This window comes from Heliangelus exortis, chromosome 5 (assembly GCF_036169615.1).
Source record: "Heliangelus exortis chromosome 5, bHelExo1.hap1, whole genome shotgun sequence".
NCBI classification, from domain to species: Eukaryota; Metazoa; Chordata; class Aves; order Apodiformes; family Trochilidae; genus Heliangelus; species Heliangelus exortis.
Window position 1 is genome coordinate 26,618,423 of NC_092426.1, and position 27,919 is coordinate 26,646,341.

General features: G+C 37.6%; 1 long non-coding RNA gene across 2 annotated transcripts; it reads right to left on the reverse strand.

Moving 5' to 3' along the window:
• Positions 1-1,916: 1,916 nt before the first annotated feature.
• LOC139797193 (uncharacterized) lies at positions 1,917-18,753 on the reverse strand. 2 transcript variants are annotated; one of them, XR_011726338.1, is made up of 3 exons: positions 16,103-18,753; positions 9,774-11,636; positions 1,917-9,222 (listed from the first exon to the last, which is right to left on the reverse strand). It is a non-coding gene; the product is annotated as an uncharacterized lncRNA (long non-coding RNA). The 2 variants fall into 2 exon arrangements; XR_011726339.1 differs by lacking the exon at positions 16,103-18,753 and adding an exon at positions 14,853-14,883.
• Positions 18,754-27,919: the final 9,166 nt, after the last annotated feature.

Sequence of the window (27,919 nt, forward strand, 5' to 3'; positions counted from 1 at the left end):
CTGAAATCCCTCTCCCACTCTGAGACCTCCTGGGCTGTAGTTAAGGCCCATGAAGCCATTGCAAGGTGATGGTGTTGCCAAGTTGCCGACTTGGGGAGCTGGGTTTCCGTAGGCAGTGGGAGGTGAAGCACAGGACACAGGGAAAAATATGAGTGGGTCGGTGTTAATCTCCTCTATCCGCTGGAGGAAGCAGGGGCTTTGAGCATCATGCACGTATGCCTCATTCGGGCATGCACAGAAGTGCTTATTCTAAGCATCATTTATTACTACAGACCGTTTTCATGCATGCATACAAAGGAACAAATTAATATTTTACTAGCAACCTTATTGTTGGCACATTGCAGGTTTTGAGTGTTTTACTTGTAATCATAATATTTAATAACAATATGGTTCATTCTGTGCATTTTACATATTGCATGCACATTTTAAAGTTGTACGTCTGAAAATTAGGAAATTAAAAGATTCCGAATTCACATCCTTTCTCAAAACAAAATGCCTGTAAACTTGAATTTTTGAGAAAATTCTGACTAGCTAAAACTTTTTCTCTTAAATTTGGGCAAACAGCCTTGTGTCGATACTGCCATATAGGAGAGTATTTCTGGAAATACTCAAGTAGGTCCTTAATAAAGCAATATAAAATGATCTGACACAGTAACCACAATATCTGGTCAAGAGTTTTTGCAGTCACATCCTACTTCTCAAAAAAGAAAAAAAGCCTAAAATCAGAACTTAATTTGAATTGATTAAGTTTGAGTTTCTTGGTTTTTTTGTTCATAAAACATACATTAGGTTATTAAAGCTCCCAGTCACATTACCAGAATTAAAATCCTATGTGCATGAAAAGGTTTATAATAAGATTTCTTATCTTAATAAAATAGAAATTTAAAGAACTGAGATCTGTATTCTTTCTGAAACTCTGCAAAGGCCTTAATTACGATCAGCAGTTAATAAATTTTCATAAAGTTTTGTCATGTAGAAGATGTCTAATGAAGGAATTGATTGTGTTACTTCACCTTGATCATGATCTCAGTTGGAAAAAAAAAAAAAAAAGGCCTCAGCAAAGCAAGTAGGACTAAGTAGGACTATGTAGGTATAGGTGTGAAAACAATTTTTTTAATGAAGCAGGACATGAGCTTGTCAGTGGCAGGAAGCTTTTCCCAACATGCCCAAAACCTGAAGTATGGAAGGACAGTGAGAAGTGCTTCAAATAGAAGCAGATGGCAACACCATTAGTTACTGGGAGGGTGGAGGTATTCTCTTTACAAGGATGCACAGCAACTGGACAAAAGGCAACAGGCGTGAGTAGTTACTTACTATGTTAGTCCCCAGTAGGTACACCACTGGCTCCAAAAGCAGTCCTCACTGAAAGAAAGGAACAGGTTTTCAGGCAGAATTACATCAGTTAATACTTATTCTTCCTCCTCTAAAAAGTCCCCCAAAAATCACTATAATAGAAGACTATAAGATTTTCAGATCACCAGAATAAGAGGAAACTGATGTGCAGAAAGTCTATTTGCTTGTTGCCTTCCAGGAAGCATGCAAATTTCTGGCAGGCTACAGTAGGCAGCTTGCTATGATTTTGCAGAGCTTATTAAACTCTTTTATTATGGATAAAGTTGCAAAAATCTCAAGAATTGTGACCAGTGAACCAGCAAGAAGGGTTATAAGGAAATACATGACACAGTGTTTCTTCTAGACTATTATGAAATTTAGAAGCTTAGGATTTAAGTTGGGTAGAGATAGACACATACTAAGATGGCGTGCAAGGTTTATAAAGTTTCAGAGGGAAAGAGGTGAAAAAATTGCAGCTCCAAGAGAAAACACTAGCCTTATGAGAGCATAAAAGCTAGGGCTATAGAACTCCTTAAAGGTTTCATAATGAAGGAATAAGATCTATGAAAACAACTTCATGGAAGTATTTTTTAATATGAAATTTTATTAAAATAGTTCAGAAATATTTGTGCATATTTATCGGAAGAAATCTTTCAAAAACTCTCATGGTTGAGAATAATACAGAGAGCATCATAACAGAGAGAAGGAGAAAAAATAAAGTATAATCAAGAAATCTGACTACTAATTTAGGAAGCTTGGTGTTTTGTTAATTATACAGAAAGACATTTCAGATAAATGCTTTAGTAAACCTTGAGAAACACAGGAGAAAGTCATTAATGATATGCAACATTTGTTACTACTATTGTTATTTGAGCCTTCTTCTGTAGCTGACTTCCTCTTGAGAAACACCCTTATGCTGATTATAAACACAAATAAAGTAAGTGCCTTCTAGATACCTAGAAGCCTGTGCCAGATGCGTGAAAAATAGACAGTTTGCTTCTGTCTTTCCTTTTGGACAGCAGGGTCCTAGGAACAGAAAACAACAGCAACAATGATCCATCATTTCCAACTCTTTCTGTGTCTTTCATTCAGCAGGGCCAAACAAGAGAAAGGTTGGTATTTCACTTACCCTGTGCTTCTGGAAAAGGGGGATTTCAAACCACAGATCAGATCAGCAATGCACACTCTTCTCGTGGGTTCATTTTCTTAATTGCCTTTGCTTTTGTATCACTGCTTTCTTTATACCACTTGGAAGTGCACAGCAAGCAGTCTCACCAGTGTGCTGAACCAGAAATTGATGTACTGTTGGTTGTAGAACATAAAATCAGTGCATACTATTTTGCCACAAGCTGCTTTTCAGATATCTTCCCCACCATCCCTCATTAAACATCAGAACTGCCACGTCTGTCTTACTCTTTTGGTAGAAAAAAAAGGAACTGTTCTTCATGAAGTTTAAGAACTGGTGTTATAGGACGTTCTCTTAAAGAAAATTGTCACACTTGGGTATTGTTCTAAAGTTTACATTCATGTTCATTCATTGCATTTTGTATAACAGCATTTGTATAAAGGAAGATTCTGTGAAGCAGAAGCACAAATACTTAAACCTTCATCTCAAATTATTAAGGAAAACCTGCTGAGATTCTAATAAATAAATGCCCTCACAAGAGACCCACATCACTACATAATTCCACAGTGTCAAGCATAAAGCTCACCAGCATTATTAGTTTCCTGATTAACCATACACCTGAAAAAAAAAAAGAGGAGGTACTCCCCTTTCTTTACTTTCTCCTAATCTCCACACTTGTTCTTGTTTGAGGGTTCAGGTTTCGAAATTTTTGGTTTTTTAAACAAACCTTTGATAATTTTTACATTTTATACTACACTGATCATAAATCATGGAATCTTAGAATGACAGAATGGTTTGGGTTGGAAGGGACCTCCAAGGTTCACCTAGTTCCACCCCCCCTGTAATAAACGGGAACATCTGGAACTGAACCAGGCTGCTCAGGCCCCCATCCAACCTGACCAATGTGTCCAGGGATGGGGCATCTACCACCTCTCTTGGCAACCTGTTCCAGTGTTTCACCACTCCCATTGTAAAAAATGTCTTCCCCATTTTTGATTCGTATGGATGAGCTGCCATTTGAAAAGGAGCATCAGAAGCATGGTCAGTGACTGCACTGAACCTGGCTCATGCAAAATCAAACGCTTTTTCCATGCAGAACTCTTAAGGATTGTTCACGTAGATACAAAAAGCTATTAATAAACAATCAGTTAGCCATAGATCACTGGGCTAGATCACATAGATCAATTATTTTGGAATTAAATCATGGAACGTTTTCTTCTCTTAAATTCCTATTGATTTTTTTGGCAGCATAGTGGTATTTTATCTATTGAAAACTGAAATATAAATAAGTATTAGAATATGTCAATGAATTGTTTAGGTTGATTATATGCAACACCCTTTCTTAAAATCATAATTTTGTTTAATGATTTCTGAGTCAAGATTAATAAGTATACTCCCCAAAACATATATTTTTTTCTCACTCCATGGCTTCATTATGGTTTGGTTAAATGTGAGTGACATAACCATCATTCTTTCCACATCTGTAAGAAAACCAGGTGGCATCCAAAGGGCTTTATTAATTGCCTGTTTGTTTGGGGATTTTTTTGTTTATTTTATATCCCAATAAAAGCTAGTTATTATAGATGATACTGCTTAATACTGGGCAGTGTAAGCAAACCATAGGGAAGGGCACTGAGTATGGTCAGTACCTTTAATATTATTTCACTGAGGATTTTTTGTCTTCCTACAGGTGCAGACACAGCATGTTCTTTTCATCCTGATCACTCCTGTGGACCAACATGGTGCTACATAACCATATTTTAATGTGTTACCGTATTACCAGAAAAATATCACTTCATAAGGGTTAAAAAAAAAGTTTTGAAGGGGATAGATTTTGAACAGAACATGTTTTATAAGAAACCTCTTTCCTGTCCACCTATACGCCTAAGCAAGACACAAAGGTTCTGTTCATGAAAGAGCAGTAAATACTGCTCCTGAAAGAGCAGTAAACTGGACTTTTCCATACAAAAGAAGTTGTCCTATGATTTAAGTTGGAGTAAAACATCCATGTCACATTCCAATACAGAAATGACAGCTACCAGATTCACACATGCCATGGCTGCCTTCTTCTAAGCCATGGTACATTCCACTCTGCCTATGACACCTGGAGTCTGGAAAATCCCAGCATGCAGAGAGATCCAACAGAGCGTGGGAAAGGGTGACCAAGGTGTGCGATCCAGTTCTACTTCTAAAATGTAACTGGAAAAGCAAATTAGACAAAACCTTACATGGTTTTGTTTAGAAAAAGAAAGAAAGAAAGAAAAAAAACCTTTCAGGTTAAGTTTAGCACTTAAATATATATTAATGAAACCTAAACACTGAGGAGAGAGTTACTGCCTGTCGCAACACAGAGAAAGAAATAGCCGATTGTTCCAGTTTGGTATTTTCCTTCTAACGAGCCAGTTTTATCTCCTGCTCCCAACCCTTGGCTGCTCCAGCCGAGCCTTTCAGGAGCTTTGGCTTCCCCAGAGAACCAGGGATGCCCCCAGCCCCCAGACCCTTTGTGGGAGGAGTGCAAGAGGGTTGCCTGCAGTATCCTCTCCAGTCAAAAGAGGCTAAGCTGTAGCCCACGCAGGTTTGGATACCAGTTCCTATGGACTTACTGATGATAAATCATTTAAGTACAAGCATCAGTATGGTGAAGGGAGAGGAGGATAGATTTTTATGAACAACACCTCTTCTGTTCCTGGCTTGCTTGTTGAAATCAGTGAGTGAAGCACGGGGACCTGCTGAGAAGAGATTACACTTATCACAGGTGAACAAGAAGAGGGCTGCAAGGGGAAGATACCAGAAAAGACTCCTAGGGACAAGGGCATAAAGGAGGCTTGCTTTTACTGTCATCATGTCTCCCCACATGCTCTCAGACAACTCAGGCTTTTCTGTTTAGAGGCACACTGGTGTAGGCGTAAGGGGAGAAGAGAGTTGGGTTTAAAAAGTACTTTCTTGATTGCTTTCTGCTAAGTAGTTAGTATTGACATATTTTTGTTTCAGATACCTTAGGGATAATAGAGCTTTAGGAAATGGGTAGATTTCACTTGTCTGTTTGCTTTACAGCTATAATTGAGAATTTCTTTTCCTAAAAGGGGAAAAAAAAAAAAGTGTTAAATGTGCCTCAGGAGAGGTGATGGAAAATATTATGACAGTAGTCAAGATGATTGCAAACACGGTAAGGCTGAAATGTGTTCAGCTGACCTAACTAAGCATGAATAATACATCGCTTCATTTGACTACAATGTTACTGGTCAAATTCCAAACATATCAAGGTGGTTTCAATAACAAAGTTGTTGTACCATCAGATAATAGCAGTTTAGATGTTACAAGAAAAATATGCTAAAATACTAAATTTTTAAAGAAAAAGTACTAAGCATTGTTTTTCAAAGCAGTCTTCTTTATAGGGCAAGAGCCTTTCCTTTTCTCATAAAGAGTTGTCAGAAACTGCAGTTTTTTTACTACCACAAGAATACCAGTTTCCTCCAAACTGTAAACATCTGAGGAGATTTTAAGGCAACAATTATATGGGAAGAAGTAAGGACAACATTTATTTTACCAACAGATTATAACTAGAAAATTATCACATTATTGATTATATTGACTTCTACTATTGCAACTATCCCTGTAGAATTATTTTACTTATTTAGAAATTGTCTTGAATATCAAAACCAATAGAAATAGAAATAGAATTTGACTGTAGGCTGCAATTGTTTCAAGCCAAATTAGGGCTTCACCTAATTCACTCACAGGACTTCAAGGGAGAGCTAGGAAAGAAGTATGCTGGAAAGGATTGCCAGATCTTTTGCCTAGGTTGAAGAGGCTTTGGGTTTGTATATGTATCAGAATCCTGGACAAAGCTAAACAAATGCAGCTATAAAATACGTCCTGTGGAAATCCACTGTTTGTGCATGTGTTCTGTTTTTTCACCAAAAGTGTATGCGGGGTTTTTTTCAGTGTGAAAAACACAGAACAGACATCATTTTCCTAGTAGGTGCTGACTGTCTTCAACAGAGAGGCAGTTCTGTTCTTCTGCTCAGTGGTATGAATCCAGTATCAGACTACACTATAAGGATTCAGGCCACTTGAGTTCATAGTATGGTAAAAAAGCAACAGCAACATTTAGTCCTAAAACTTGGATTCTGAGCTGTGACTCCTAAATGGGTACATGCCTATGCCAAATATTTCACATCTAAGCCACACATTAAAACACAAATTCATGAAAATAGTCAGTTGAGCAAACATGTATTAACAAGTGTTATCAAATAAAAGCCCAAGTTATTATGTATGTACAATTAAAGAGTAAAAAGATCTTTTGTTATCATTGTTAAATGATTTAATGGATCCATAGGAACACATCTAAATGCAAATCTAAATTTACTGAAGTAATGGAATTTTTGACATTATGCTGACAGGTGATTTATCTCATGAAGTATAATGGCCCAAATTTGGAAGAAAAAGCAAAACCTTGGGATCCTTAAGTCCCTGGTGTAAAGACTGTGGTTTGGGCTTCTGGATAGGAGCAAACAAATACAATTATGAAATGTATCCTCTAGAAACCTGTTGTTTCTGTACATTTTTTATGTTTTCACCAGAAGTGTATATAGCTCTTTAGCTTGTGTCAAGAATGCAGAACAGACGTGTTTTCATAATAGATGCTTATTGCCTTGAACAGATCTGCAGTTCTCTCCTTTTGCCCAGTGATAAGAATTTGGGATAACATCTATTCTTCCAAATCTCTCTATATAGACTTTGCAGTCAAAAGAACTACTCTATTGAATAGGCACAGTTTACATGCATATACATTTATGGGAACTGTCCCAGTAAAGAACAGCACAGCCAGTTTTACCATTTCGTGTCTGAAAGCAAACTGTTAGGATTTCTTTCAGGTTTTTTTGCTAGCATTTTTTTCAGTTTGCATTATTTCTTCCTCAGTAATTTTTACACTGTCTTCTCTAATTGCATGATTTTTAAAATACTGTTCAAGCTGAGAAAAGTCATACAATAAAACATTTATCTGGTTGGTATGGATGGCCAAATTTCCACTGACTGTCCAAAAGCCACTATTTACCTGACTGTGTGCTGCAGAAACAGAAATAGTGGCAGAGTTCCTCATGTAGATACACTGTGCTGGCACAAGGAAGATTAAAAAGAGACAGAGGAGAGGTTCCTTTCAGGTGGCTCTTCCATAACTAAAATCTTTCCTCTTATGAAAACGACATATTTACCCAGTTACTGTCACAACCAGTGCTTCCACAGTGATCTCTTTTTCTACATTCCTGCCTTTCCAGTTATCTATGTGTGCACACACACTCTCACCAGTACCAAACGGTACAGAAACTGGCTGAAAGGCTCTGCTAGGAAGGTTTTGTTACTAAACAGCTGCTTTCCTCCTTTAGCATTATTCATGAGCCTGCCAACTCATTCCTCTTCTGACAGTGAATCTGTTGTGCACATGGAAGAGGTGTGGCACTACTCTCTATCTTTGAACACATGAATAAGAGAAAATATGGTGTTTATTAAACAGTGGCTATCATTAACATTTTGTTATCTTATAATTTAATCCTTCTCTGCAAAGTTTCTTTTTAATAAGACTGTAAGGAAAACAAAATAATCTTGTTAAGTGGTATTATAAACCTTATTACATTAAACAACTAATAATGGCACCAAATTACTTTTGCAATTAGGACAATTTTTCTTTCCAGCAAAACAGAAAATTAAACACATTTCAGTCATTCTGTGTATTTTGAAGTAAATCAAGTATTTGAGCTGCATTCACAACCTTCACATAGATTTCCGTATGTAAATCATATGAATTAGAGAAGCTACAATGATGCTATCTTTTTTTAAATATCTTTTTTTTTTCAAAAAAATCAGTCACTCTTCAGCATTCATGTGTCTGAAATTTTGGACACTATAGCTATAAGCAAAAATAAGCACATTCCTCAGATTCCTGCTTACAAGAGTAATCTCTGCTCCTACAAAGTGCCTTGGACTTCTACTGTGCCTGGCAAACAAGTCAGATTTTTTAACAAAAAGAGTAAAGTTACACAGGAAGTGGTTTCCACAATCAAAAAATTTAATAGATATTGTTTAGTCATAAGAAATATATAGAAGGAATTTCAAAACTGCTAAGTGTAATTTAATACAGTCCAAGAGTGAAGTAATTAATATTTTATAGAAATGTCTGTATTTTGAGACACATTAATCACACAGATTGCATTCAGGAAGCTGAGTAGGTGATTTTGCTCCTTGTTTTAAAAAAGAACACTTATTTTCACTTTTCCAAAAGCATCATTATAGCTTTGTCTGAAAAATAAAAGTAACAGTTTATTTCTACATTTCATTCAAGGCAGATACACTACCTTGAATACCTAAAGAGTTTATGAGGTAGCTAATGGTTGGTGGCCTTGTTTCAGAGGCTTGCCAGCTTCGGGGCAGCCCATTTCTGCTGCAAATTCCCCACAGGAATCCATCCATGTCCTTAGTCTGCACTGGGTTCCATTAAGATTCCTGTTTAGTCAGTAGGATGCTTGCCAGAAACTCCACAAGGATCCAAATTTCTCCCACCATGCATGTATATAATTCAGTAATATTGTAAGATGCACACAGGGAGTGGCAAAGAATCCCCAGAAGGGCTGAGCCAAACCTTTATCAGGAATACAGATACAGCAAGAACTCTTGCTCAGTTATTGACATGGTTTCCCCACCTTACATTGGGATTTGCAACCTATTGCAGCCAAACAATAAAAAAAAAAAATCAACTCTTCTGTCAGCTGTCAAAAAAAAAAAAAAAAAAAAAAAAAAAAAATTATTCCTCAGGAGAGGTAACCAGATTCTCTGGAATTTGCCAAACCTTTGAACTTTACCTGAATTGCTGGCATCTGCCTTAGGCTTTTAAAATGCCTTTCAAGAGTGCTCTGTGAGAGAGGTGCTGGTCATGGCACAGAGTATGTATTGGCTTTGCCATTAAGTTGTTATGTGAAACCAACAAAAGACTTAGAGCTAGATTAAAAAAAGAAAGAAACCAAACCCCCCCCACGACAATACATATATAAAACACACAACACATTCAGAATAACTTTATCAGCCTATTGTCAGATCAGTGTTGTACTGCCAAGTGCACTCCCCTAGGAGTAAGGAATCCTGGCCTCTTACTCCAGTGCTATAAACTATTTTGGTTCTTTTTTATTTTTCTCTAGTGATTTCCTGATGTAGGATGGATAGGAAGACCAGTGTTTCAGCATCCTCCCTTACAGCTGGTATCCTAACCACAGGGTTAGAGTCAGGCTCTTCTTTACTCCCTGAGGAGTCACATGAGACTCACCTTCATTTTTTGCCTGACGACACAACTCCAGTAGAAAATGGAAACACTTCAGTCTTGCCTCTTCTCTGTGGTTTGTCCTTTCCACAGAAATAAAAGATAAATGTTTGATTAATCTCCAACTGAAAAGGTGAAAATGACATTTAATATATTTTCTGTTTCCTTGTTTTCCACTGCACTTAGCTCTTTGAACTAAGAGGTGTAGTTGCAGAACCTCTAAGATGGCTTCCCTAACATCCTCCAGGCATCTTTACATCAATCTCCATTCACCAGATGGTGCTTTGAATAGCAAGTCATTACTAAGGGAAGCCTGAGCATCTAGTCCGAGTTTCTATCCCAATCTCAGCACCAGCTGCCTTAAATTTACAAGTTGTGACACCTAATTTACAGGAGCTTTTGCCTCCTACTGTAACTAATTCTTAATTTTTACAGCTCAGATTTTCAGCTCAGATCCATAAAGAAATTGCAGTGTCATCTTTCAGGTTATTGTTAGGCTTTGTTAATTTTAGATCTGTAAAAATCCTAGCAATGATCTGAAAAATCCATAGTATTCTTGCTATCATTATTTCTCCTGAAGATAACAGGTCTGAATACCCTTGTATGTGTTAACTTTCTATATATTGATAATTCTGTTGAGCCACATTCATCAAGTGAATTTTGTAAAATTCAGCATGCATTTCAGTGATTACAAGTCACAGCTTCTCCCTGTGTAATGGATAAGAGAAAATGACATTGAAAGAAATAACATCCATCATTATTTGTCCATGCTTTTATTGTCTTGGAATATATTTAAATTCCAGGTAGGCACTTCATGACAAGATAGGTAGAGAAAATGGCTTTACTAAGGTATGCCATCTAGAGCAGAATGATGATCGTTTACATTTGTACATAAAGGCTGCAGTAAAAAAATAATAATAATGAAAAAAAATTGTACTTGCTTCTTCTAGAAAGGAAGATGCCTACCTTATCTTATACTTGTAAAATGTGGTATCTCTGAAGTATAGATTATGTTAATTTCTTTGGCAGTCCTGACTGGACAATCTGAACAAAGAAAAGGTACTAATGAATTTTCTTTAAAATAATTTGTAATAAATTATAAATTTCATGCATGTCTTTAATTTCCTGTGAGATTATAGGAAAATTGAGTCCTTTGCATATTGGTTACTACAGTCCTTTTCATTTTCTCTGAGAGTGAGAATACTCTGAAAACAAGTTGCTCTATTGCATATTTCATAAATCTTTAAAAAATTGTGTACTTAATGTAACATTCATACTTCTGAGTAAATCAAACAGAAAATCACTACCGGTTGTTTTAATTTTCAAAGTTCCAAGATTCAACAGTAATTTGAGAAGTTAAATCAGTGATACCATAATTTCTTATTTAAATAAATGTAATCTGTCAAATGATTGTCATATATTCTGTGTTGGGTAAGGTTTCTCCTAGGTTCTTCATAGTTTGCAAAAAAAAAACAACCATTGTCATCTTATTTTTTCTTGTTTTATAAGTGGATTTTTTAAAATCTTCAAGAAGGATGTCAATCTGTGTGGGTTTTTGAAACTCGATGACTTTAGTCTTTTCAGTAACATATATGGTGTTCTTAGAGCCTTTTACATTTCAGTGTAAATGTCAGTAGTTTAACTCAGTTCAGACTGTTTATTTTTATGCTGTAATCTAAGCATTTTCACTCGATTTCCTCTCATCCAGACTCCTTAACTCTTCATACCATACATACCGTGCTACCTTGATATACTTACTCAGTTTTCAGTTTTTTTTCATTGAAACATATCCTGTTTAACTCTCCCCCTTCTTTTGTAATCCAAGTCCTCCAATATGTACTGCGTAAGATTGAAGAATCAGTTCCAGGCCTGTTATGAAAAGATGTAGACCCAGATCCAGACACAGACAGACTGAGCAATGCTGCAAAAACTCACCAGAACTGGCTAAGCACTCCAAATGGTGCACAATCCTGCTGAGTAAGCCATTCTGATATGTGGCACAAGTAAAACTGAAAATTACTCAGAGATAGGGCACAGCATTAATTTGTAAGAAACTGTAAGCACAGGGAGCTTAAAGTGAGGTAGTTCAGCTGTTCAAAACCTCTTGCAAAACCTCACAATTAAGAATTTTAAGTGATTTGAGGTCACTTTCAATATACTTTCAAAATATTAAGGGGTTTTTTGCATGACACATTTTTGAAAGCAAATAGATGGATCAGGTAGCAGAAATACAATCCTGAAGAGAAGAACTACTCAACCCTAAAGATTTCCTCAGTCTCTCCACATACATTGAGGGTCCTGTGACTACTTGCCACTCTTGCACTGTCATATCAGTAAGGAAAGTGCAGCAGTGGTACTATGGAAAATCAGCACAGCTTTTGCTGTAAATTAAGCTCCTGTTTTCCCAAAAACAAAACCAGTCTTGTCACTGCTCATAACGTAGACCAAAAGCCTCTGACTGCCAAATCCAGGATTTAGGATCAGGAGTATCAACAAATTCTTAGATAGATCCATATTTTATGAAGAAGTAATGTCTTAATGTTACCTTTTAAGTATTTTAACAGTACAATCAGACATTAGCTTTTACCTGACCGTGTGAGACCATCACTACCATAAGATTCAGCCAATTTTGGCAAAATTCTCATTTTAAGAGTTGAGACAATAGTGTGGATAAGTAAAGTAATGTTCCAAAGTTCTCCAAACATATTTTAAAGAATTTTATCCACAAGTATTTATTTTAAAATGCTACTAAAATCAGGTTTCCAGAGAGATTGTTTAAGACCTTCAGGGATCTATGCTGAACAAAGAAAACCTACTTTGTAAAAGAATTAACATATCAGGAAAGGAATTTCTATTTCTGCTTCTTAATCACTTTCAAAAATTATACAAGCCTGTAAAACCACATTCTGATACTGTCACCTCTAGCAGTTTTTACCCAGTATTTGACATTGACACAGTTTTCACACCTTTGTTTTCAAAAATAGAAATAGTGAATGTCAAAAAAGAAAGAAAAAACCCTGGCTCACTCATAACCTGCTGAAGACAGCAGCACAGAAGCACACCAACAGAAAAGAGCAAAACACTTTACTACAAACCTACTTGAGCTCTAATAAGGACAACATCCTTTTATTTTTAAAAAAAGTGGTTTTTCCAGTAACTTCTATCTCATCCTGATTACCAGAAAGATAAAAAGTAAGAAACATCTTCAACTGTCTCCAGATTGCTAGAAGAATGTGTATATTGCTTTTGCATGCGAACTTTTCAACCATAATGTAGAAATGTGACCTTTTTTGCTCCTATTTATGTTTTTTGATCCAAGAATTCTTAAAGCCTGCTTTTGAGACCACTTCATCTGAGATGCAGGCAGCTGCATCTTGAAATCCTTGCTCTTTCTGAAAATAAGAGCCAATCTGTATTTTTCCTACATGAGCTTCCACCCATATTTTATGCAGACTAACTGGCATCTTCATGGGGTTCTGGATGGATTGTTTACTTGTATCTATTGAAAGAAAAACTCCACTTACTGCCCAGCAGAAGTATGAAATACTGTGGATTAAAATGATCAAACTAAGTAATTGGAAAAAGAAACAAGGTGCAGATATTTGAATATAATGTTTAGAGTAGCTTACCAAAGTATGTGTAATTTTCTATGCAAATAAGATTTTATTTTCCTTAAAATACGCTCTAATTCGGTTAAAGTGGCAGTCTGTGCTATGAAGGAGTGGAGACCAATTCTGTTCTTCTCTGGTCTTAAAAAATCAATTAATCTGGCCAAAAAAAGTCATCATGAAAGGATTCTCAGCAATCAGCCACAAGTGCTGAATCACTTATTGTAAGAGACTAGAGTAAATGCTTCTCTGTTGATTTTTTTATCCAAAATTGACCCTGTCAGAATGAAATCTCAAGCTTTCATTTCCAGAAAGGAATGAAAATGGAACACAGTAGAGATAGGGAATCACCTAGAACAATAAAAAGGTTTATTTTGTGACTAAGCATTGTTAATAGCAATAAATTTTAAAAATAGACTAGCCCTGTAAATAAATTTTAAAACCAAATTTTACAATAAACTAATCTCTGTCTGGAGACTTTGTTTTCATAGCAGAGTTATGGAATTTCACACTCTACCTTCATTTACTCATGAGAAAATGACTAACATTACTGTTGCACCGCAGGACTTTATTCTACTGCAGATATTTATATTCATTTAGCTCCATTCATTATCGTGGCAGTGTAATGTATACTTTTGACTATATTAATCACAGCTGTAATGGGACATAAAGGAAGTAGAATATGTTCCTGTAATAATATATTGGAAGTTTAATTTCAATTTAATATGCTTTAAAATAAGACAAATTATAGATACAAAGCATTTAATTGGACTGATTACTCTGGCTGTGCCTATTCTATCCCTGTTAACAGCACACAGATGCATGTACCATTTGCCAGACCCTGTTTGGTGCTCTGGCCTTGGCAAAGCCCATCAGGATGTTCATCCCATGCTTTGGAAGTGCCCTGAATTATCCTACAGATCTTCGCAGAAGCTTTTCTACTATGTGAAGTTTAATAAAATCTCCTGCCTCAGATATCTTAAGTGATCACACCATCATGCTCTAAATAATCTAGAGCTCATTTTTTACTGTGCTTCAGGTTCCAGCCTGGAACTGAAGGCCATCCAGCCCACTTTGGGGCCACCCTCCATCTCTATCAGATGGCTGGGCAAAGTGTGGGGGACCTAGCATGCCTCACTTGACACATACCCACACGCAGGAGAAGAGCAGGCCTGCCTCTCTCTGTAGACAGATGTAGCATAAAAGCAGTCTCACTTTTTTCAGTGCCAGGCATGGACAAGAGAAGCTATCACCAACCATGCAGTGCTCCAGACCTGCTATGGCCAGAAGTCTTTGTCAGCTATTTCAGTGCCTGGACAAGCATGAAGCATACCTGTGCACAGTGCAAATCTAGTGTTAAACATTCCTCTCTACAGAAAAATTGATAAATCTATTTCACATTTTACCACTTTAAACATACACCTACAGCCAACATAACAACAGGGTGCTTACAAAGGAGCCTTCCATCTTTTCTTACTTTCAAGTGGCTGAGGTGCCATGACCACTTAGGTAACCAAGGTCACTATCTCCTGTCCAGGTATTCTGCTCTTTCTTAGCATACAGAGGGTGCATTCCCTTCCTGAAGGCAGAGAGACACATTTGTGATGTTGAGTTAGCCACCTTCCCTGCAGATGGTACAATCCTTGGGCTCTGGTTCATGTGGCCCTAACTAGTTTGTCAGGATCCACACAAGGAATTGCCAACAACACTTCTCCACAAAACTTTCTGATTCTCAGAGGATACACCTTCATGAGCTGTACTAATGGAGTCTTTTACCAGGGACCCAGCAGCAAGGGGAGATAGGAGACAAGTGGGTGGTACATGGCCCTTTCCCAGACCTGGCACATAACACAGCTCTTGTCCCTTCACCTGGGTTCACCTGGGTTCACTTTCACAGAAAGAAAGCAGCAGTCACCAACTTGTCCTACTGTCCCAGGGGGCAGCCAGGAAACCCCTTTCTCCTCCCTAGGGTGACTTCATTCTGTGCAGAGCCATACCCTGTTTTGCCTGTGAACTGGCAACGAGGAGGTGAGGCAATCACAATATGACCAGAGCCATTCAGTGAAAATCCCCAGGGGTAAGGATGCTAACTTGTGCCTCAACAAGCCCATGACTCAAGGCAAGGCCAGAAGAAGGGGGAGGTGCCTGAGAGGATGTCTAGCTTGGGTGGGGAGGGCCTGATCACAACTTGATCATGCCATGTCATCATAACTGAGTCCTGCCAGGTTTACCTGGTTTACCAATCTGAATGGCATGTTTGCATTCAGCATTTGCATAGAACAACTTGAACGTGCTGCCATGGCAGCTAATCCAGGCTGGCACAGAAGGGAGAAGGAGGTTTGTGTGCACAAATCACCCGTGGGTGCCCGGGAAGAAGATTCTGTGTCCCCTGGGGAAGAAACAGCTTCAAGCACTGCAGTTAGCCACAGCAGTAACCTGGCTGCAGCACAGCTTGGTTGCCAGCCAATGTTCTACACCAACCCCTGCTTCTCTCCAGCACAGAAAATGGCTTCATCCATAAGCAGCCCCAAATTTCCTTTCATCCAGAAGAAGGGGAAGCAAGGGAAACTCCCTGAGAGTGCTGTGTTCTACCTTTGCCTTTGTCATTGCCTTTGCCTTTGTCTAGAACTTGCTTATCTTTACCAGATGACACAAGTCTAATCAGAGCTGTCTCCCATCACCTACACAACCCTTCCTCTTCACTCCCAAAACAAAGAACACACTCACCATAAGTCAGCTCCTCTCCAGATTTCCAGCTGGTCCATATGTCTTGGTTTCAGCTCCTATGAAGGGAAGAGAAGGAAAAAGCAGCTACAGGTGGGTCTCCTGGTTTCTTGGCTTTCTGTAAAACTGAGTGTTATCTGCAAAGATTAGTGTCACAGATGTGGATATTTCTGTGGAATTAACTCTGGTTACACTTAAGTGTAACTCTCCCAAGCTCTGTGAGCAGCCATCCTAGGGCAGCTCTGTCATGCTGAGGACAGTGAATGTGTGGAAGTCATGAGGGCATGGTGAGATTTAAGGAGCTATCAAGACCTGTCAGACTTCCAAGTGAGCTGAGCCCACTGTTACGTTGCCCTTCTTGTAGAGAGCACTGGGATGCAACTGTGTGTGATGTTCAGCTCCTCTCCTCCACAGGCTGCCTTAGGAAGGGAGCCCAGGCCATACTACAGCACACCCTGGTACACAGGCAACTCATATTATCAGTGGTCTAGGACTCTCAAACAAAATGTACAATGCTCCAGTTTGGCATGAATGGATGAACTCTGAAAAATGTTTCTGCTAAAAATGTAGCACACTGTCACTGACAAAAATAATCCACAAAGACCACAAACTTCAGGTCAGACTTGTCTATCTCTTGCCACGTGCCTGCTGCCAAGTGTTCAAACCATGCTTTAGGTTCCAGATATGAGCTGGGAAGTTGGAAGCAAGCAGGCCTGACAGTGAGAAAGCACAGATTATATTGCATTTCTCTTCTCATTCCTCACCATGCACATCATTTTTATTTACCAAAAAAAAAAAAGAAATTACAGATTGTTAGGATGAAGTGAAATAACACAGGGACTTATAGCAGAATGCTGTTTGATCACAGTCATAGCTAGAAAGACCTTCAGAATAACTGTATTGTGTTTGAAGAGAGCCATTATAATTCCTTGTTTAAATGATAGACAGAGCTGTAGCAGAGCTCCAGATGAAAACAAACTTCTAGACTATGCTGATGGTATATACAGAAGCTATCAAAAAAGCATAACACCAAGAAAAGCATGACATTATGTGAAACCAATACATATAGATCTTTCATATTATATATATCCTCCCTGGGAAGTGTACAAAGGATATGTGGTATGCCTAATGCATTGCTGAATTGCATATTTTCTTACATTTATTTACTAGCAGGCAGGTACAGCATACTAAACATATACACTGCATGCTTTTGCTTTTACAGGCTTGTGAATTCATAGTATTTGTAAGATATATTCACTGTACAGGTAATGAAAATAAACTTGCAATTTGTCTTATAAATATGGTTTTGAAATTAAGAAAAATATGGGGCAGAACTATACTTTTTCAAGTTCATTGTTATTTATTTTCACCAAAACTGCAGTTCATCACTGAAAAAAAAAAAAAAAAAAAATCAAATAAACTTATATGGCTCAGCTGTGTCACATTCCAGTTAGTAACAATTACAGGGCTCATTTTCTGCAGATATTGCTATAATCAAGTAAAATTTTTATAACAAAGGCTAAGTAGTACTTTTTATAGGATAGCTCTAAATAGCTGGCAATTCTTGAAGATGAACTTGAAATTTCCTTGAAGTTGGTTCCATCAGAGGGAAAGAAATTTGACAGAGAATGAGAGGGGAGACAGAAGAGGCTAGAGAACAGAAACTCTATGAAATCTGGGCAATGGTTGGTGCAGGAACCCTCCAGAGAAGTAACATGCTGGATTCACTGACCTGTTCCTCTGTTTGTTACCTGTCCCTTTCCTGAAATGCTGATGAGTTTTCCCATATTTTCTATTGTGAAGAAAGAAACTCCTTCAGCTTCTGTTTGCAGACTCTTCCTTAGTGACATCACTCTGACTGCATTTGTAGTACTTATGTTGTAATAGAAGGTGGCATGAAAATGAAGTGCAGAGGAGAGACAGACCCTGTGGACTGTGGACAGAGCATTGGAGATAGAAGGCATTTATTTTATTTCTTCTAAAGCAACAATTTTGTTTGTCAAATACAGTATTTGGTTATTTTCCTGCTGAAATAAACTCTCACAAATTTAAGTAGTAAAACAAGTTTGAACTTGTAGCCACACTATCAGTACAGGAAATTTTTTTTCTACCACATGCTTAATTTTATGATTTTATTCACCATCACTGTTTGGTTTTGAACCTATAGTCAGATTAGGATGTTTGATACAGAGTATTTTCAATTTAAATGGATTTCTCTCCTGTTATTAAAAAAAATTGCTCTAAATATTGGCTTAAAAATTGCTCTAAATCATAGGGCTCTAGAACATTTCCCCTGGGAATTTTTTAGTATCCTTCCAATTAGTCAGTCAATATAAATCTTATAAACATGATTATTTATTCTTCTCTAGGGATTTCCTTCTATGCTCTTCATCCAAGATGTTTCCAGAAGAGGAAGAAAGCTTTTAAAGCATCTACTCCCCCAGCACAGCATTTATGATGACTAATATGCAACCCATGACATGAATGATAAAGAAGCAACTGCACAGTGATTTGCTCTTTTCCTTTAAAAATATTTGCTGTATCTTATTTCTAGTCAATCGTGTCTTTTGATAATACTCAGACAAATGACAATGGTAACCAATCCTCACTGACTTCCACCAAGTATTTTTCTAGTGGTAGTAAAATCTATGCATATTTACCTTTTATATCTTTATATCTTTATATTTACCTTTTATATAAGATTTTATATCTTATTAAATATAAATTCTTATTCTCTCTACTGCACAAACACAAGGCTTCTACTATTCGTATCAACACTTTTTGTTATTAGATTCTAATGCCCGACATATGAAGTAAGCTGTCACTGTACTGAAATTCAAAAATATATGTAAATTTACATGCAAAAGATGCAAAGGATACACTTCCCAGAGACTTCAGATGATTCTGTGCACATCATTGTTTCTTCATTCTAGGGAAAAAGTCTTACAATAAAATCATTAAACAGTCCTTCAGGCAGGTAATTGCCTTTTAATTATCTGAACATGTATATTTGCATTGTTTGACTTAATTGCAATATATTTACATAGGATTAAATTCCTCAATTAAAGTAAAGGTCTGTGAAAGATTTTGTGGGGTTTTTTCGGTCTTATATTGTACATTTTCTTTCATGGAAATAAAATACAAACTGGTGCAGTTTGTTTCTCTTACTGCTGCCTTTGTAGACAGGCCAGAGGGCAGGAGCTGGGGTCCCAGGGGCTGAGGATGCTCCTTGCCTTGCTGCTGAAGGTGACCCACCCCAGCCCTGCTGAGAGCACCCATCCTCTGCACTTGCACTCTGATGCTGCAACTTTTCCACCTGGCCTCACAAGAATGGCTGCAAATTCTGACATCTGGAGTAGCCCGACAGTATCTTCACACAGGTTTGAGCCAAAACTCCCCTCTCCCTCCTGTGCTGGTTTGTCAAGAGGGGACCACTCAGGCACAGGTGAGGGAGATTGAAAGATGAAACCCAGCCCAGCTCCCAGCCTGCTGCTGCAGGCAGTGCAGATGCAGCTGGCCCAAGCAGCACCGAGCTGTGGACTTTGGCCCAGACATAGCTGATACCAAGAGTAAAGAGCAGTCATTGGGACTGCTACCTTGTGTCATACATAATCCATACAGTCTGCCCCTCGTTTTGTGTACATTCAGCCTGCTCACTCAGTGGCCGAATGGTGAGTTGGCCCAGCTTACCCCCTGAGCTGAAATCTGACTCATCCAAAGCAAGACCAAAAAGAAAAGGTGATGTAAAATAAAAATCAAGATACTGTCAGAGCCATGAATTAAGTCACTTTTATGCCTAGATTTTGTATAAGACTTGGAGTGGAAACATATGGGAAAGAGAAACAAAGGGAAGAGGAATGTCATTTTGAGCATCTGACTGCAGGTGAAGTGAATGGTGTATAACATGAAGCTGTACCCTGCACTGAAGGGGCAACTGAGTCAACTGCACGGCAGACTTACAGCATCTTTTCAAAGCAGAGTTCTACAAAATCTCAGCCCCCTAAAATGAAATCATATAAGTTCAAAATAACCAAGAGTGAAACAGCAGAGTTATAGGAAAGTTATTAAACTGAAAATATATATATATGAGTATATACATCTATTCGCAAAGATGTAAAATCAGAGTCAGAAATATTCTATGGTGTTTATTATATAAATTAAGTGTATTTAAAACCAAATTCTTATCCGTGGACAAAGCTCAAGTAGACCTGCCTTTCACAGAGAAACCCTAATAAATACCATATTTTTGCCTCGTTCTAAGTCTGTGAATCATCTTAAAAAGGAAAGATAACAAACATCAATAAATGGCATGTATGAGAGCAGCTTCTTTCAACTTGGTGTCACCTACACATAGCACTCACAGCACAAGATGCTACTATCCTGGGAGCAAGCATTACATGGGCAAGCATTCAATGACCAATATGCACCTTTTGGGTCTAATGTACTTTCATATTATTCAAATCTTGGATGAAACACCTCAGTTTAGCAATAAGAGTCTGATTGCGGCCTTAGAGAAGGAAGCTCAGTTCTAAAAACAGACCTGGGAGAAGAAAATATTTTAGTTGTTATTTTGCATAATCTTTTTTTTTCTGCAGGGAGTTTTGTTCTACAAATAGCTTTTCTTTTTTAGTCTAATTTTTGGTTATTCAGAATAGTTCTTGTAGTAGCAAAGAGCTGATACAGAGGGGAGCTCATAATAATGCAGAAATATTCAAAAAGGAAATGCTTTTCTTTTAAAATAATTCTTGATCATGCAATGCTTTATCATTTGATGTTCTCCTTCAGAATAGTCTTTGTTCTAGAGAAAATATTCAGTGAACACTGAATGTTTAAAGATACTCCTAAAATCAGCAAAAAATATACAGAGATTTGATACAGGCTGCAGAGCCATAGAAAAATAAACAAAAAATTTTCTTAAAATAAACAAAAATTTTTCTTAAATTCATATTTATATCCCTCAGTGGCATGAAAAAGGAACTATCTTAAACATGTGCCTGTTGTTTGTAGACAAAAAAAAGCTTTAGATAACAAAAATTACACCCCTTTAGTGGTGTGCTTGTAATGTTTCCTCACAGTGGTTACCCACAATGATTGGTAACAATACCAGAGCCTGAGTCACTGACCCAGGGAAGCACTCCTGGCAGAGGGGCCTTGATCCCTTTCCTCTTGAAATTGAGCAGCGACCTTAACTCATGAGGTCTCCTGTGGATGACTGCTCTTTGGGAGCATCCAATCAACTTTTACCTGGGCAAAACTCCCACGGACTTCTAATGGACACCGTGCTATCTGCACAAGTACTTCAGGCCCAGGACTTGAGTGCCAGCAGAGTTCTTCACAGAGAACAGTGCCCAGTCAGCCATGAGCCAGTTCCCAGTGTTTCTGTCACGATGATGTCCAGGCAGCAACTCTGAGACCAGTAAAGGTGTTTGTTTGCCATTCGGTTTTGCTTCTGTCATCCTGTGAAATATTTCACTCCCATTCCACTAACTAAAGATGTCTTGAGGAAAAGTCTGTTGAGTGAAAACATTGCTGACACACATGGTCAATTTACAGGCGTAGGTAAAGTTTTAGTTAGTCACCAGGACATACAGCAAGAGCTCATGACTTTGGAGAAGATTTGGTCCCTGGAGAAGATGATGAGATTACTTGCATTAATGGTGCTTTTGGGAATTACAATCTCTAACTGTTCAGCTTTATTCTGTGAGGCCAGGTGATGTAAGTGGGAATGACACTGAGATTCAGAGCTGCAAAGCAAGAGTTGGAATCTGTAAATAAAACATTTCAGAGTCTTTCTGTGACAGCCTTCTGTTGTGTTCATTTGGGGTTAGGCTGCCAACACTTCACTGCAGGTGTCAGGCAGCTATGTACTGCCATTGATACAACAATGAATGTCAGGTCATTGGGATTTTCAGCCCCTCATTTTAGTGTCTTTCTTTTGTCCATCATACTGTTTGAGCCATGAGCTTTCTGTGTTCATCAGTCCACTGAACATATAAAGATAGCAAACAGTATGAGAGCTTTTTAAAGCTCAAACATAATTACGAATTGTGGTAAGAGGTACCCAAAGTTTATAGGGGCAGAATTGCTTTCAGGAGAAATGGGGCACAACAGCAAAATGTTCTGCATTTCCTTCAATTGTTATTAAATTTCTAAAACCATTTACTATGCATGTGCATATTTATTACACACATCATGATTAGAAAATCTGAAATTTGTGATTAATTCCTTGATAATTAGAAAAACTCAACACCAGAACAAAGGGGACTATCATAAATGCAGATGGGCTTCTCCTTTTGACTGTGATGTTTACAAAACCTTTTTAGCTACCAAAGTTTCATTTTAGTGAGTCTGCTGTCAGACCAGGGCTCACACCATATTGCAGCAAATTTAACCTAGTTTCAGTTCTTATACTTTGATAAACCAGAACTCCAGCTCTGACGAGAAACAGTATGATAACAATCTATGGCAAAAATTCAAAAATAAAAAAAAAGGGACATAGGGACAGGAGTGTAATGCATTGCTCCCCAGCATTAGAGACAGCTCCTGCTAGAGATACCTGGGCAGTACATCATGCTCTCACTTTCTCTCTCCCTTCCACTTTCCCTCTCTCTCTCCCTTTCTGCTTCTCAAACACAATTTTAATTTTGGGAATAAGAAATTTAATGAGATCCAACCCATAATTTAAGGTTATTTTAGTATTATGTTAAAACAGAAAGCCTGAAAATGAGAGTATACCTCATTCTTTAGTGTAAATCAAGAGTAAAGAGCTGGGAAATCAGACCCTATAATTATGATGAATCAGAAACACTGAGCATGATAAAATCAAACCATAATTGAAATATGTATAAATTAATTTTATTAGTGATTAACTTGATTTATTTTAATTAATTTATCTCCTTTAAAGACACTTCTTGTCAAATCACCTTCACCACTTGCTTTATTAACCTAGGATTATTGACCAAACACACAGAACCCAGGACCAAAGTAATTTCTTTGGTTGGCCATGGTGGTTTTTTAATTTAAAAAGACTCACAATTTCTTGAGCTGCCCTTTCCCTGATGCATGATGCAATTAAGCTTCTCAAGTACATCAGGTGACAATAGTGACAGACACACTCCCAAGCATCTTTCTCTGTAGTGAAGCAGAGATGAGGAACTGTCACTGGCTGCTTCAAACACACAAAAGAAAAAAAAAACAACAACCAAACAAGAAAAAAATCCCAAGCCAAACTAAAAATCCAAGGAGAAGATAGTGTGCCTATAACTTCTGGACCATGACTGTTAATTAGTATTGTTAGAATAATTACAAGGTTCTGGTCACCATTAGATACTGGCTGAATAACTGTATATTTAATGTTCTTGTTCCTTCTTCAGATGCCCTTTGTAAAAATGAGAATTGAAAACCATGTACAGATGAGATAAGAACAAATATTTGTGGGACAGTGTCATGGGGTTTATATTTTGAGTTCAGAAGAACGTCTATACTGATCTGTTAATTAAGTTATTCTGAAGTGATAAATGCATACATCAAAACCATGAAAAATGGCTACAGAATAAAACTTATAAAGACATATGGATCACTTCAGTAGCCTGAATTTCATTTTAAAAATTGACTCAGAGCTGAGTCCAGCTCTCAGGTGTTTACAAAAATGTTATTATAACTCAAGATGCACCTACTACTGCACTTTAAAATATCTACACCCATTGGACATTTTTTAGTATCCCACTATGCAGATTTCCAAAAGGACCTCAACTGTACAGTTTCTAACAGAGGAAAAGCCTATAAATAGAGGATTGGTGTAAATGCAGCATTCCCACATGCTGTGTTCCCAGCTTCAGGAGTAACTGTGAAGATACCAAAGAAAGCAAATAAGAAAAGGGCAGGGTGTTAGGACTTTCTGCGTGCCTACTCTTGTTCAGCTGTTCTGTCTCCTGCCAGAAATTTCAAGTTGGATTGTGATTTTAGTGACAATTCAGACAGTTCAAATCAGTTCTTAGTAAAGTCACTGATGGGCATGGAGAGTTCCTCTGGATTGAGAATCAGGCCCACAGTGTGTTTGTTGGCTGAGGGGGAATAAATGTTTGCATGGACCTAAGAGGGAGAAATGGGAATACACATATTGGAAGCACAGCATAAACTTGACTTCCCACCTCCCTTTGAAATGGAGAAGGAGAGATTTAGGATAGAAATAGAATAGAAAGGAAAATCTTTCAAGTGTCTTCTGTTTTATCTTTAATCGAGCTGTGAAGTCTATTTTCTATTTTTCATTATCTATGTATTTCACTAATACAAGACTAGTGCATAGTTTGAAGAATAAATGCACAAAATTGTTAAGTTTAATGACTTGATACCTTTCAATACATTTTAAATAATAATTTTTAATATTTCTGAATAAATGCAAGAACAAAATGTTTTCTTCATGTTGTATATGTAAAAAGCTAACTGGAATACTTCTACCCTTTAAAAAATTAACATGCAGACTGTACAAAAATAACGAAATACGTGAATAAATTAATTAAAACCAAGTGAAATAAATATATTAGTTGTCCTTTGCCCACCTACATGCTGGTATATTGTCCCATATTTACATTATGAAACACTACTGAAAAGGCTGAAGACTGTGAAAAGAGCTTATGATAAGTACTATTCCCACCCACCATTTATGGTACAAAGCTTCACTTCTTTCAGTCTATTGTCCAACAAATCTGCTTTTATTGATGTTACTCTCCAAATCTGAAAAGATGCTTTCATCTCATCTTTTGATGTTTGGAAAACACTGTGTGCCCTGAAGATAGTTCTCTGTGAGGGGACAATGTGACAACTATAAACAATTTATGTCCATGTCTGTGCTGTTAGAGCATCTTTAATTGTTAAAGTAGAAGCAAAATATTCCCAGAGTCATGCAGAGGAACAAGTAAATTTGCCCTGGGTTTCCAACACTGCAGAGATAAGTTATTAAAAATTATCAGCTTTGAGGTTAAAAGAATAAGCTGTAGCAAAAACATTTATATTGCTTTTATGGTTTGGAAAGTCCTCTTAACAGTCGGCACATTTACCTAAGTTTAATAACTTCAGATTTAATCTTAAACTATTTCTTCACCTTTACATACCATCGGGTAGATCTGAGGACAGTGGAATAAATTTTTCATATTCTGAGTTTACTGCAGGGAAGAGCCCTACCTCATACTGCATCAGCTCATGGAAAGCTGTATGCATGAGCTGCAGTGCATTGCAGCTGAGCAAAAGTCCGTGGCTCTCAGCCCTGTTAATCTGTTAGCTTGGGAGAGACTGAAAAAAATGCAAGGCACACAGCAACTTTTCAGTAGTGTGCATCCTGAGCCTTCTCTGAGCAATTTATCACCTCTGAAAAGACCATCCCTTGTAACTACCCGACCTAAACTTTTGCATATCTGAGCACCAAAGAACTCCACCTACTATGTTCAGTGACATGTGCTGCAAAACTAGTGATAGCATCAGTCTCCATCAGAGCAAGCAGCATCTTCCTGAACAGGCATCAGGCAGAGATTATTGAGCGTTGGAGTCTGAGCAGTGTGTGGGAGAAGGGCTCGAACAAGAACTGTCAGCTGCAGAGGTGGATGTGCACGTGCATGTCTCTGGCCCTCTTCCAAAATGGCCCATCCAGCGAGTTTTCTGTGGATTTCAGAGGCCCAAATTCAAAGAGATTATTTTTTGAGCTCTGCCTTGACCTGTGGACTTTGTTCAGAGTTATAAGTGCACAAATGTGGGAGGGAAAAATGAGTTGTTGTTAATATCCAGGGCCCATCAGAAGATTGTGCTCCATCAGTCAATTTAAATAGGGAAGAAGTTAGGTATGGCAGTAATGTCTTATTAACTACTACTGCGTTTTAGAGATGTAAAAGAATCAGTGGTAAAACATGTTTTCAATTCCCATTGAAATTTAACTTAATCCTGCTTAAATTAAATTAATCTTGTTTAAATACTGATGTAAAAGCCACAAAATGAGGCCGTCAAATACATTCTTTGCAATAGCAACTATTTGGAGAAAAATTATAATAATCCTTAGTCCTTTTATCATTGTGCTAGCAATACATTATTACTGTGCTCAAAAAGATTTTAATACAATGTATGGAATGGACTCTTCACTTCTACTGGAATCATATTTACTAAACCCACAAGTTATTTTCTCAAATTTCATTTCATAGGTTACATTTTCTCTCCTAGTTTCAGAATTCTATTTGTACATGTACTGTATGCTGACATAAAATAGCAAAATAACAACTGACAGGCACTGTAGGATTGCAGTAATTATCTTAAAATAAGGCTGATTTGTTCTACTGCTTCTTTCCCTGAGGCCAATAACTGGAGGCTAGTTATACTGCAATTCAACAAGCCAGGGGAAAAACACCTGTTGCATGTGATTATTCTCTGTTAACATATAATGAATAATTCAACATGAATATTTTAAAAACCAGCATTCTTATAATGCCTCTCATTTCCTAAGAAAGTATTGGTAGCTGAAGAGAGGGGTGTGGGGTATCAGGTCAGCCCAAAATATTGGCTGTGTTCTATCAGGTATATTAGTCCATCCACTTTTTTGCACTAAATATGAATTGTGCTGTTTCCTGTCTCTAATAGGGAAGTCATGCAGCTTCATTAACTTGAGTCATGCTGATTTTCCATCCCTTCTCCCAAGTAACAAGCAACAGGAAAAAAGGAAATGGTCTCAAGCTGCACCAGGGGAGATTTAGATTAGATATTAGAAGAAAAGTCTTCACTGAAAGGGAACAGACTGCCCAGAGAGGTGGTAGGATCACCATCCCTGGTGGTGCGTACAAGGCATGTAGATAGGGTGCCTGGGAACATGGTTAAGCACTGGGCTCAGTAGAGTTAGGTTAATGGTTAGACTCAATGATCTTAAAGGTCTTTTCCAACCAGAAAAATTCTGTGATTCTGTGAAACAGATACAAACTTCATATACATATTTATTTCTTCTCACAGAGGTCTAATGAACTAAACTGTCACTTGTTTCAAGGTAGGAAAGTTGCATGTTTACAGCCTCAAGGAAGGATCTTGTGAAAGAGAGGTGGAGGAGCTCTATTGCTCTTATGAGTGACGATGACAATAGTTGCACATCCCCTGGCTCCTAGAGCACTGGCTAAGCCACCCAGATTCTGTCATGGTCAAATTTTAACAAGCATCCTCCTGAAATTCAGACCAGGTTGCTGTAAATTTAAATAACAAAAACTTCCACTTCCAAAAGCTCATTCACTCAGAATATGACTTATAGGATCAATTTATATTGTTCTTTACACATTTACTGGAAAGGCAATGAACGCTGCCTACTGGAAGATCAGGCAATGAATTCAGTAATATTTTCAGAAATTTTTAATATCCTTTCACAAAACAATCACCAAATTCATAGCCTCAGAGGGTGGCCTAATTCTGGTTTGACCTCTATAAAGTTATTGTATTCAGGGGAAACAGACATTCTAGCATTGGAAGTGATATTTCTAGTGGTTCCTGTGTTTTGCAATACTGAAAAAAAAACATTTTAAGGAATTAATATATTTCTGTAAGTCAACATTGTTCTATACTGTACAAAAAAAACCCACCTTTCTGGCTTTGAGGTTATCAAAATTCTCACTGTAGTCCAGTAAGGAAGCTCCTCTCTCCAAAACTTAACTTTTTTCTACAAAAGGGCTCACAGCTACTTAATTGGCAGGCTGTCTCATTCCTCAAGCATTGTAGCAGGCTTTGTAATCACACGTAACTCTAAACCAGCTACAGATAGCATCTTTGGAAGAGGGCTGTTCTGCATTTTTTTCAAGTTTAGGACTT